Source organism: Tursiops truncatus, chromosome 4 (assembly GCF_011762595.2).
Source record: "Tursiops truncatus isolate mTurTru1 chromosome 4, mTurTru1.mat.Y, whole genome shotgun sequence".
NCBI classification, from domain to species: Eukaryota; Metazoa; Chordata; class Mammalia; order Artiodactyla; family Delphinidae; genus Tursiops; species Tursiops truncatus.
In genome coordinates, this window is record NC_047037.1 from 120,792,743 (window position 1) to 120,803,166 (window position 10,424).

General features: G+C 36.5%; 1 pseudogene; it reads left to right on the forward strand.

The window, feature by feature from the left end:
• The first annotated feature begins 306 nt into the window (after positions 1-306).
• On the forward strand, positions 307-1,885 carry LOC101324517 (ribosomal protein S6 kinase beta-1 pseudogene; annotated as a pseudogene).
• The last annotated feature ends 8,539 nt before the right edge of the window (positions 1,886-10,424 follow it).

Here is a 10,424-nt window from a genome sequence, read left to right on the forward strand (position 1 = left end):
GTCTTACTTTTCACCTTCCTCCTATCTCCCCTAGAGAGACAAAATATTCAACTGCAAACTTCTATTTCTGTGTTGTTTTCTATTCAGAAAGTATGTTGCCATTTAGTCATTTCAGATAGGGATCATGGACTGAGCCTGTTTTGCTGCCTAGTCTCTGCATTAACTTAACCTCCTCTTAGACAACAGATAGATGATAGATAGATAGATAGATAGATAGATAGATAGATAGATAGATAGATGATAGATAGATAGATAGCCCAAGCAGCTGGAGATGGCTGTAGCAATGGAGGGTCCAGGCCCTTGAGGCGATAAAGGAGGCAAGATGGCTTTTATCCAGCACCAGATTTCTGAGACAGGGAAGCTGAGGACATAGCAGGAGTGTTTGAAATAGTCTGGACCAGCCAGAGGATACAGGCTCTGAGGATGAGCTGGAGGAGAGCAGTCAGTTAAATGAAAGCATGGACCCAGGGGGAGTTGGACCTTATGCCCTTGGCATGGAGCATTGTGAGAAACTTGAAATCTCAGAAACTACTGTGAACAGAGGGCCAGAAAAAGTCAGGCTAGAATGTTTCAAGCTACTTTGGGTACTTGGTAAAGGGGTCTGTGGAGAGATTTTACAAGTAAGAAAAGTAACAGGAGCAAAAACTCAGAAAATATTTGCCATGAAGGTGCTTAAAAAGACAATGATAGTAAAAAGTGCTAAAGACACAACTCATATAAAAAGTAGGATGGAATATTCTGGAGAAAGTAAAGTATCTTTCCTTGTGGATTTAATTTATGCTTTTCAGACCGATGGAAAATTCTACTTCATCCTTGAGTATCTCAGCTGAGGAGAATTACTTATGCAGTTAGAAAGAGAGGAAATATTTATGGAAGACACAACCTGCTTTTACTGGCAGAAATCTCCATGGCTTTGGGACATTTACATCAAAGGGGGATTATCTACATATACCTGATGTCGGAGAAAGTCATGCTTAATCACCAAGTTCATGGAAACTAACAGATTTTGGACTATTCAAAGAATCTATTCATGATGCAACAGTCACACACATATTTTGTGAAACAATAGAATACATGGACCCTGAAATCTTGATGAAAAGTGGCCACAGTAGTGCTGGGGATTAGTGTAGCTGGGGAGCTTTGATACAGGACATGTTGACTGGAGTACCCTCTTCACTGGGGAGAAGAGAAAGAAAACAATTGATGAAATCCTCAAGTGTAAACTCAATTTGCCTCCCTACCTCACAGAAGAAGCCAGCGCTCTGCTTAAAAAGCTGCTGAAAAGAAATGCTGCTTCTCATCTTGGAGCTGGTCCTGGGGACATTGGAGAAGTTCCAGCTCATCCATTCTTCAGATATATTAACTTGGAAGAACTGCTAACTGGGAAGGGAGAGCCCCCTCTTTAAACCTCTTTTGCAACCTAAAGAGGTTGTGAGTCTGTTTGATTTGAAGTTTACACATCAAACATCTATCTACCTGTTGACAGCTCAGATGACTCAGCTCTCAGCAAAATTGCCAACCAGGTCTTTTTGGGTTCTGCATATGTGACTCCATCTGTACTTGAAAATGTGAAAGAAAATTTTCCTTTGAACCAAAACTCTGGGCAACTTGAAGATGTATTGGCAGCTCATGAACACCTGTCAGCCAGGTCAAATTTTCTCCTGGACATTTCCGGGGAAGAGTTGCTTCAGCCAGCATGGCAAATCTTCAGACACCTGTGCCATATATGGTGGAAACAAGTGTCAGGAATAGACCAGGTGGATGTGACCATGACTGGGGAAACTTCAGCGCCATTTCCATTCTGAGCTCCACACTCCTGGCCATACAAAATCAAGCTCTTCCCATGTTCTCCAAACAACAAGAGCACCTGCGTATGAATCTGTGACAAAGCAATGCTTTTTAAGAATTTAAGGCAGAAAGGTGGGGAGGGAATGGGTGAGTATCCTTCAAGGTGGAAAAAGAAGACTCTACATAACAGTCTTGAAGAGTCAGTGTCATTCCATAAAACACTTTGGACAGAGGAAAAATAAACATGGATTTTCAAAAATCAATCAGTGGTGCAAGGAACTAAAGTGAAGTCGAATTTTGAAACTCTTAGGCACTAGGCACATCAATTAATTGATTCCTAGTGACATCTCAAACTTATCAAGGATTTTCATGTTGATGGCTTGAAGCTGATGGTATTAAGGGTAAGGTATTGCTTCTGAATCACTGTTGAGTTCTGATTGTATTGAAAAAGAGTTATCCTTTCATTAGGCAAAGTATGAAGTTGTCTGTAATACTTGCAGCTAAGGATAAATTAGCATGAAACTTGGTCAAACTTTCTCCAGCAATATGGAATCGAAGACGAAAGAAACTTATCAATTGATGTTTTATGTGCAAACAACCTAAAAGTTGCAAGTTATGTTTTATTCAGGTAACTTACTGAGCCCAGGAGACAGCCTCTCAGTTTCTAGGTGGTGATGAAGACCCCTAATTTCTTCCTCATGAATATTTTAACTAAAAAATAAAAATCATATTTAATCATATAAAAAGAGAAAGTAAAAGAAAATTTATGGGCTTGTTTTTTAAAATGATGTTTTTAAGAGTATTTAATGCTATGAGAAACGTTCGTGGTATTTAAGCTTTAAAAACAATGTAAAACCTGTGTATTTAATATTTCCCATTTAATACAATTTAATGTATATGTGCATATATAAACATTGTGTATTTGGAAATTTTCTTACACTAAAATCTAATTTGTAGAAACAAATTTGTTAACTCATTTGGTTTTGTGAAGGAGCTGACCTGCCAGGTAACAGAAACACAGAAATACAGGAATGAATAAATGAATGAATGAATGAATAAATAAACAAAAAATAAATAAGAGAATGAATAATTAAATAAATCAAGAGATTTTAAGCATACCTGTTTTAAAACTAGGCTAGGGTAATAATTAAAAGCATAGGTAATTCTTATTATTTTCAAGTAAAAACAATTAGCCACTTGGATTTCTGTCATTCTTTTCAGCACATCTATGTGATGGGTTTTGGGGTATGTGGGAGAGCCTGTATCACCTTAAATACTGGCAGTGAATTCTGACTCTTCATTTTCTAAGCAGTAGTATGCTGGTAAATGTTTAAAAATAAACTCCGTGAAAAATAAATGAATGAATGAATGAATGCCTGCACTGATTTGTGGCACTTGTCAATTTCCATGGTATAAATACTCCAATGACCGCTTTTCAAACTACCAATGTATCAGAAAGAGCTGTGAATAATTGGTCCTAGGAAGTGGTAGGAGCCTGTTTCATACTCCATTTTTTCTGAGGCATGGTTCTGTGGACATGGTTCCTAGGGCATCTATTCCTTGCATGCTGGTGTAACAAGTTCTGTTCTCTCTATGCTTGCTCAGGACCCATATATTAGGTCTCACCTGTGTCTGTTTGAAGTTCTAGAACAGGGGTTGGCAAACTTTTTCTTAAAGGGACAGACAATAAATATTTTTAGACTTGTGGGCATTTGGTCTCTATTGCAACAAACTCAACTCATCTATTGAAGCTCAAAAACAGCCTTAGACAATATATAAAATGACGGACATGTCTGTGTTGCAATAAACCTTTCTCTTATAAAAACAGGCAGCAGGGCTCTAGACCTTACTTTGCTGTTCCTGCCCATGAACTCCTGACTCTCTGCTGCACGCTGCATCCAGCTCTGCGCCTCAGGCTATGATACTAAGCCTCCCTGCAGGACTGCTGTGAATAGTATCACATCCATGTACACAGTTGTACCGTATAGCCATAGTCCCTGTGCTTTCATCCCCAGCTCAACTTACTAACACCAAACCAAGAGATGGAAGGACAGAAATAACAATTTTGGTCACTTACTTTCCTTCTATTTTCTTCAATTTTTTCTTCTCTTAATTCACACTAAAAGGGAAAGGCATTATTTTTGCCATGTCACGTACTCCGTTACTGAAGAACAAACATCACTTAGCCAAATGGGCTGGTGTAGGCTTCACTCCACGTTGGAATTCTCTGCTCTGAATCCTTCAGACTGGCTCCTTAGGAATGTGAAATATCTCTTTTTTCATCTAAACCTGGATTTCAAACCTACTGCCTTGCTAAAGCAGTCAACTACCCTACATGTTCTGGATAATATCCTCGTGATACAGAATATGATGTAAAAGGGAAATTAAGGTGCATTTCAATCATTTCTATTATATGGATGTATTAATAGTGGACAAAAATCAAGATAACAACAATAATTTGTGAGTATTAAGTAACTTTTTAAAATTACACAAAATTATTTTAAATCAGAATAATAAAAATCTTAAAATATTTCAAAATGAGGACACTGTGGAGAGCTTATAGAAATATTCTACAAGTTGCAAAATATTATTTTCATAAGGATTAAGTGGAAATTTAGACAATAGACTATTTGGCAAATGAGGAAGGGAACAGTCTGGTACAGCAAATGTAATAGACTCCCATGCCAAAGTTTGCCTAAGCGTTTCAGCTGCAGACAACGGGGAATAGCTGTGTAATAGGAATGTCATGCCAGATGTTCCAATTTCCCTGAACCTAAACTAATCACTGCTGTTGCTTTGGTCTATGAGAAAAAAAAAAAAAATTTCATTTGAAAGCATTAGGATTTGTGTTACATAAAATACCAGTTCTTTCTAATTCTTATTCTTAGTCCTATCACCAAAAGTCAGAAGAGATTAGAAATATGCCATTTGAATTTTTCCAGTTAAATTTTATTTTATACAATTAGACCAATGCATTTCTCCATTTTATGGGACTTGATATCCACATTTGAAATGGACTCCAAGGGGTATTTAAGAGGATAAAGATGTGGAAGAAAATCTCCCAGGGCTTCCCTGGTGGCGCAGTGGTTGAGAGTCCGCCTGCCAATGCAGGGGACACGGGTTTGTGCCCACGTCCGGGAAGATCCCACGTGCCGCAGGGCGGCTGGGCCCGTGAGCCATGGCCGCTGAGCCTGTGTGTCCGGAGCCTGTGCTCTGCACCACAACAGTGAGAGGCCCGCGTACCAAAAAAAAAAAAAAAACAAGAAAAGAAAATCTCCCAAATAGACTTCTGCAGCTTAATTTTATATTGAAGGACTTCCAGAATCTAGTTTTATTTGTCTGTGTTTTAGTTGCAAAGTGACATTATATTTTGTCCGTGTGGAACACATTTTAAAACAATATTCTTCTTTAATACTGTAAGAGATACATAGTATTGCATGCCTCATTGATATATGAACGTGATTAAGGAAATGAAATTGCCCATGCCTAAATAATTCTTTAAAAGTGTGCCGTTAGAAAAATCAGAGCATGACAAGTTGTAATTATTAACTTTTATAAAATATCACTATATTTAGAAAAATAAATATACTGTGGTGCAATAGCCATTAGTTTCACAGACAAGAAAGTAAAGCTAATGCTAATAAAATATATGCTTACAATTTTTTTAACTATTTTCTTAATTACCTTTATTAATGACAAGTTTGGATTAGTACAACTAATCTTTTTACTTCAAATGATTTTTTTTGATTCATGTTTTTTTAAGGCTGAAGTGGCTTCCTTTGAAATATCAAAGTCAATAAATAATGTCACCACTTATTAACAACAAATTAAATGAAAGAAGAAATAGATAAATGCAACATTAAAAATTCAAAGATGTCACACAGCTCATCTATGCACATTTTCTCGACTTATAGTTAAGAAAACTCAGACATTTATCTGCTCTCAACTGACAAAAACTAACAAAAATAGATACAGTTCATGAGTTTAGAATACACAGATGAGGGAGCTGAGGCGTAGAAGAAAGAAAACGTTGAATGTCAGGGGTAATATAAAGCCGGGAATACTTATCAACTCACTTTAGTCAAACAGAAGTTAGAATGGTGGTTGCCAGGGCTGAGGGGCGGTAGAAACAGGGGGATGATGGTTAAAGAATACAAACTTTCAGTTATGAGGTGAATAAGATATAGCATGGTGACTATAGTTAATAATACTGTATTCTATGCTCAAAAGTTGCTGTGACAGTAGACCTTTAATGTTCCATTGTAACAACAACAACAACGAAATGGTAATTATGTGTGGTGAAGAACCTGTTAATTAACCTCATTGTAGTAAACATTTTGCAATATATAAGTGTATCAAATCATCACCTTGTATGCCTTACTTATACAATGTTATATGTCAATTATATCTTAATAAAGCTGACAGGGTGGTGAGAGCAAGCTAACGGGATAGAGGTTTCAAGTTTATCTCAGTAAGTTCTTGGTGGCAAAATCAAAAGAGAAAATATGTTTTATATTGAGATTCTTAATTGTTTAAGCTAAAAAGAAACCACTTGTATAGGGGGAGTAAAATTCATTTATTTGCATGCTTGTTTGTTTTTTTGATACTAATATCTGAATGTAATGCCTCTAAGGAGTTTTTTATGATGTAGAGACATAGGTCCTCAAAATACCCTAGTGACATCTAATTACCTCTTTTTATTACTTTCCTCAATGAAAGACAGATTTCCAAGGGACCAAATCACTTATCAGCACTCTAATTGTCTGATTTGATTTGAGTAAAATTAAGACTACCTGGAGAAGTGGTTATTTGATAAAAACCACACAGCTATTTCAGGACTAACCCAGATCCCTGGAGTTATAAGTAATAATATCTCCAATATTAAATTTTATATATAATTGGTAATCTCCTGGACAACTGAGTGTATTCAGTCTGGTTTCTCTCTCATTTTTCTTTATACATTCATTTTTCAACATAGTCTTTGATAGATTTTTCACTTTCAAATGTTTATTGTTTGTTATTCTCCAAAAACTGCTTATAGATTTCCCAAACTACAAGTGAGGAAATAAGATGCTATCTGAAAAATAATTTGACTGACTATTCAATTCCGTCAAATAACTGCATATAGACAAAGCTTGAAAAGAATCCATTTGCAGAAAATAAGTGTACAAGTTCTTTGCAAGTTCACACATGGCTCAAACACACCTTGGTTGTAATTTTACAACCTCACTTAATCATGCTTTTGGGTAGAGATTATTTCTTTTGTAACCTTTTGTGATTTACAGTATTTCAAATAATGTGTAACACATAATACACGTTTAATGGATTTTTAAATTTTTTTTTTTTTTTGGCTGTGCCCCATGGAATGTGGAACTTCCCTGACCAGGGATTGAACCCATGCCCCCTACTTTGGGAGCATGGAGTCTTAACAACTGGACCATGAGGGAAGTCCAGTTAATGGATTTTATATGAACATATAAGGGATAAATCAGTCTTAATTGCTCTGTTTTACCCTGTCTATAATTTGATTCATCAATTAGTTAATTATTAATAAGCCATTCATATAAGATTTCAGCAATGAGAATAATAAGTTTTCTCAATAGGTATGTTTTTATCGGTGAAGATGATTTCAGGTATAAGTTACCAAAAAAGAAGAACAACAACAACAAAAAATTGGATAAAAAAGTAAAAATATTTATTATTTCAAGTAGCTAGAATAGTCCAGGAAAGGGCGGCTTTTCTATTGGTTAATTTACTGGATCAATGATATCATTAAAGACCTGAGGGCTTCCCTGGTGGCGCAGTGGTTGAGAGTCCGTCTGCCGATGCAGGGGACACGGGTTCGTGCCCCGGTCTGGGAAGATCCCACATGTCACGGAGTGGCTAGGTCCGTGAGCCATGGCCGCTGAGCCTGCGCGTCCGGAGCCTGTGCTCCGCAGCGGGAGAGGCCACAACAGTGAGAGGCCCGCGTATCGCAAAAAAAAACAAAAAAGCAAAAAAAAAAAAAAACAAACAAAAAAGACCTGAGTCCATTTCCTCTTTCTGCTCTGTTATTCTTTGTGTATTTCTGGAATACCTCATGGATACAAGAGGGCTGCACACCTGCAGGCAGTGCATTCTAATACTTAGAATACCATGGCATGTACAATACTGGCTGAATCAAAGAATAGTAAGATGACAACCTTTTTGCTGGGAAAATTATTAAAAGAGTTGGTTGCATACTTACATTGTATTGAGTTAGGAAGTTATTTTAATTTTCATAGAATGATAAGCATGAGAACAATTGATTATGTTTATTGTAACAGAACAACATGCCTTTTGAAATGAATCCATGGTTCTAATGCTAATTTTCTATAAGCACTTGGTTTGGAATTGCCTAAAATTTATATTTGAGTGTTTCCAAAAAAATTAGAAAAAAATGCTCAATTTTTTACCGAGTTGCAGGTTTATAGGTTATGGAGACCAATTTCTAGCTTTCCTTAATTAAGCGCATTAATGTTATTTTCCTATCAACTTTTCACAATAATGTATGGTCTTAAAGGAAAAACTTTAATAAATGAGAAAGAAAGAGAGAAAGAGAAAGAGAAAGAAAGAAAGAAAGAAAGAAAGAAAGAAAGAAAGAAAGAAAGAAAGAAAGAAGAAAGAAAGAAAGAAAAAGAAAGAAAGAAAGAAAGAAAGAAAGAAAGAAAGAAAGAAAGAAAGAAAGAAAGAAAGAAAGAAAGAAAGAAAGAAAAAGAAAAGAAGGAGGGGAGAAAGGGAGAAAGAAACAAAGATAGAGGGAGGGAGGAAGTGAGTCAGAAAGGAAGGGGGCAGGGCACAACCATTAAAAGAATAGCACACCCATTAAGAAAAACAGGATACCACAAAAACTGGTTAGAACCTACTAGGCCCAAGATGGCAGAAGATTTGACTTCCAGGAGAACTTAAGCCTCATTATATGCTCATTGTAATATATTAGCATGCTAAATGACACACCCACAAGTGCCATGGAAGTTCAGAGGCCATCCATAAAAGGCCAAAGTGTAGATGGTGCCCCAACTCCTAGAAATTCCCACCCCTTCTCCAAGACAGAATATTCCTCCCCCTTGTTAGCCTATGAAATTAGCCAGCCCATAAAAACTAACCATCCCCACACCTCCGGTCCTACTCCTGCCTTTTGAGACTGTCTGCATTCTGTGTATGGAATGTGTATCTCCCAGGGTTGCTCTCATTTTCCTGGAGGAACCCATGCCCTGTGGCCTCTCTCCCCCTCTGAGATGACCCATAATGTGCCTATGGAGTGTGTATCTCTCTCAGTTAACCTGTTTTATCCTTACTATGGCTCGCTCTTGAATTCTTTCCTGCACGAAGCCAAGGACGCTCACTTGGCAGCCCATCCCAGGGACTCACCTGAGACCTCGGACATGACTCTACTCTGGTGCCCCATTTTTTCCTGCAACAGAAGGCAGGCAGGCAGGAAGGAAGGAAGGAAGGGAAAAAAGAGAGGAAGAGAGAGAAAAAGGAAGAAAAGAAAAAATATATAACTGCGGGAATTTTAATTTTTGCTAAGAAAAATGATATTTAAAACAAAAAGTTCAAAGTATTACAGAAACCATGTGAACATTTTATTTACCTAGTCATTCAGCACCCATGACCCAGTGCCATGTGCTTACCATGTGCCAAGCTAATATATTAGCTAGAAGATGACTAAGATATACTTCCTTCCCAAATTCCTTAGCCATTTTAATATTTATTTCAGTAGAAGATATATATTTATTTAATGAAGATGATTATTATTTATTAATGAGAGGGGTCTTCTTGAAGCATTTTTTGGCTATTGCTCTCAATACCTAGGGAAAAAATGATTGATAAAGAGAACACGCAAATTGTTTTGAGCAGAATCCACAAGCTATGCATTACCTAAAAAAGAAATGAGATATGAATTTAGAATACCTATGTTCTGTTTAAGTAGAATTCAAGGATATTGTCTCCTTGCCAACAGAAGTAACTTGTAAGTGGAACAGTTACAAATAAAAACCCTGATACTACCCAAGTGTTTATCTTTGTTAACAACAAAAACATCCTCAGGGATCCTAGTTAGTTTCCTCCCCCATTTACTCCACCCACAATGGAATATAGGTATAAGGGCAAGAGCATTCATTAATGCAAACCTCAATTTATATGAAGAAGTGATATTTTATTTTGGTAAATAAAAATAACAAGGATACTGACATGGCATAGAATAATCGCTTACAGCGTGACTGAAATTAGGGAATGTGGTAGACAGTTGAGGCTAAATGGGTTTCCATTAGAATTAGGAGAAAGACTGAATTACATACTGCCTTTTGTCAGTGAGCATTAGAGGAATCATAGATGTGTGCAATGCAGATTACTTCAAAGAGACTTGGAGTAGAAATTAGAAAACTGTTTTGAATCCTGGTGCCTATATTCATTCATTTATTTCCTACTCATCTTTTATCAATTTATTTATTAATTGTAATTAGGCAATTATTTTAATACATTTTTATGATGGAATATGTTTAATCTAATTCTGAGGTATTATTTTTTTGCAGCTCAGATTTTTCTTTTTATTATTTATTTATCTTTAACAATAATATATTCAGATGATAGCAAAACTCTGAGGGTACAAAAGAATA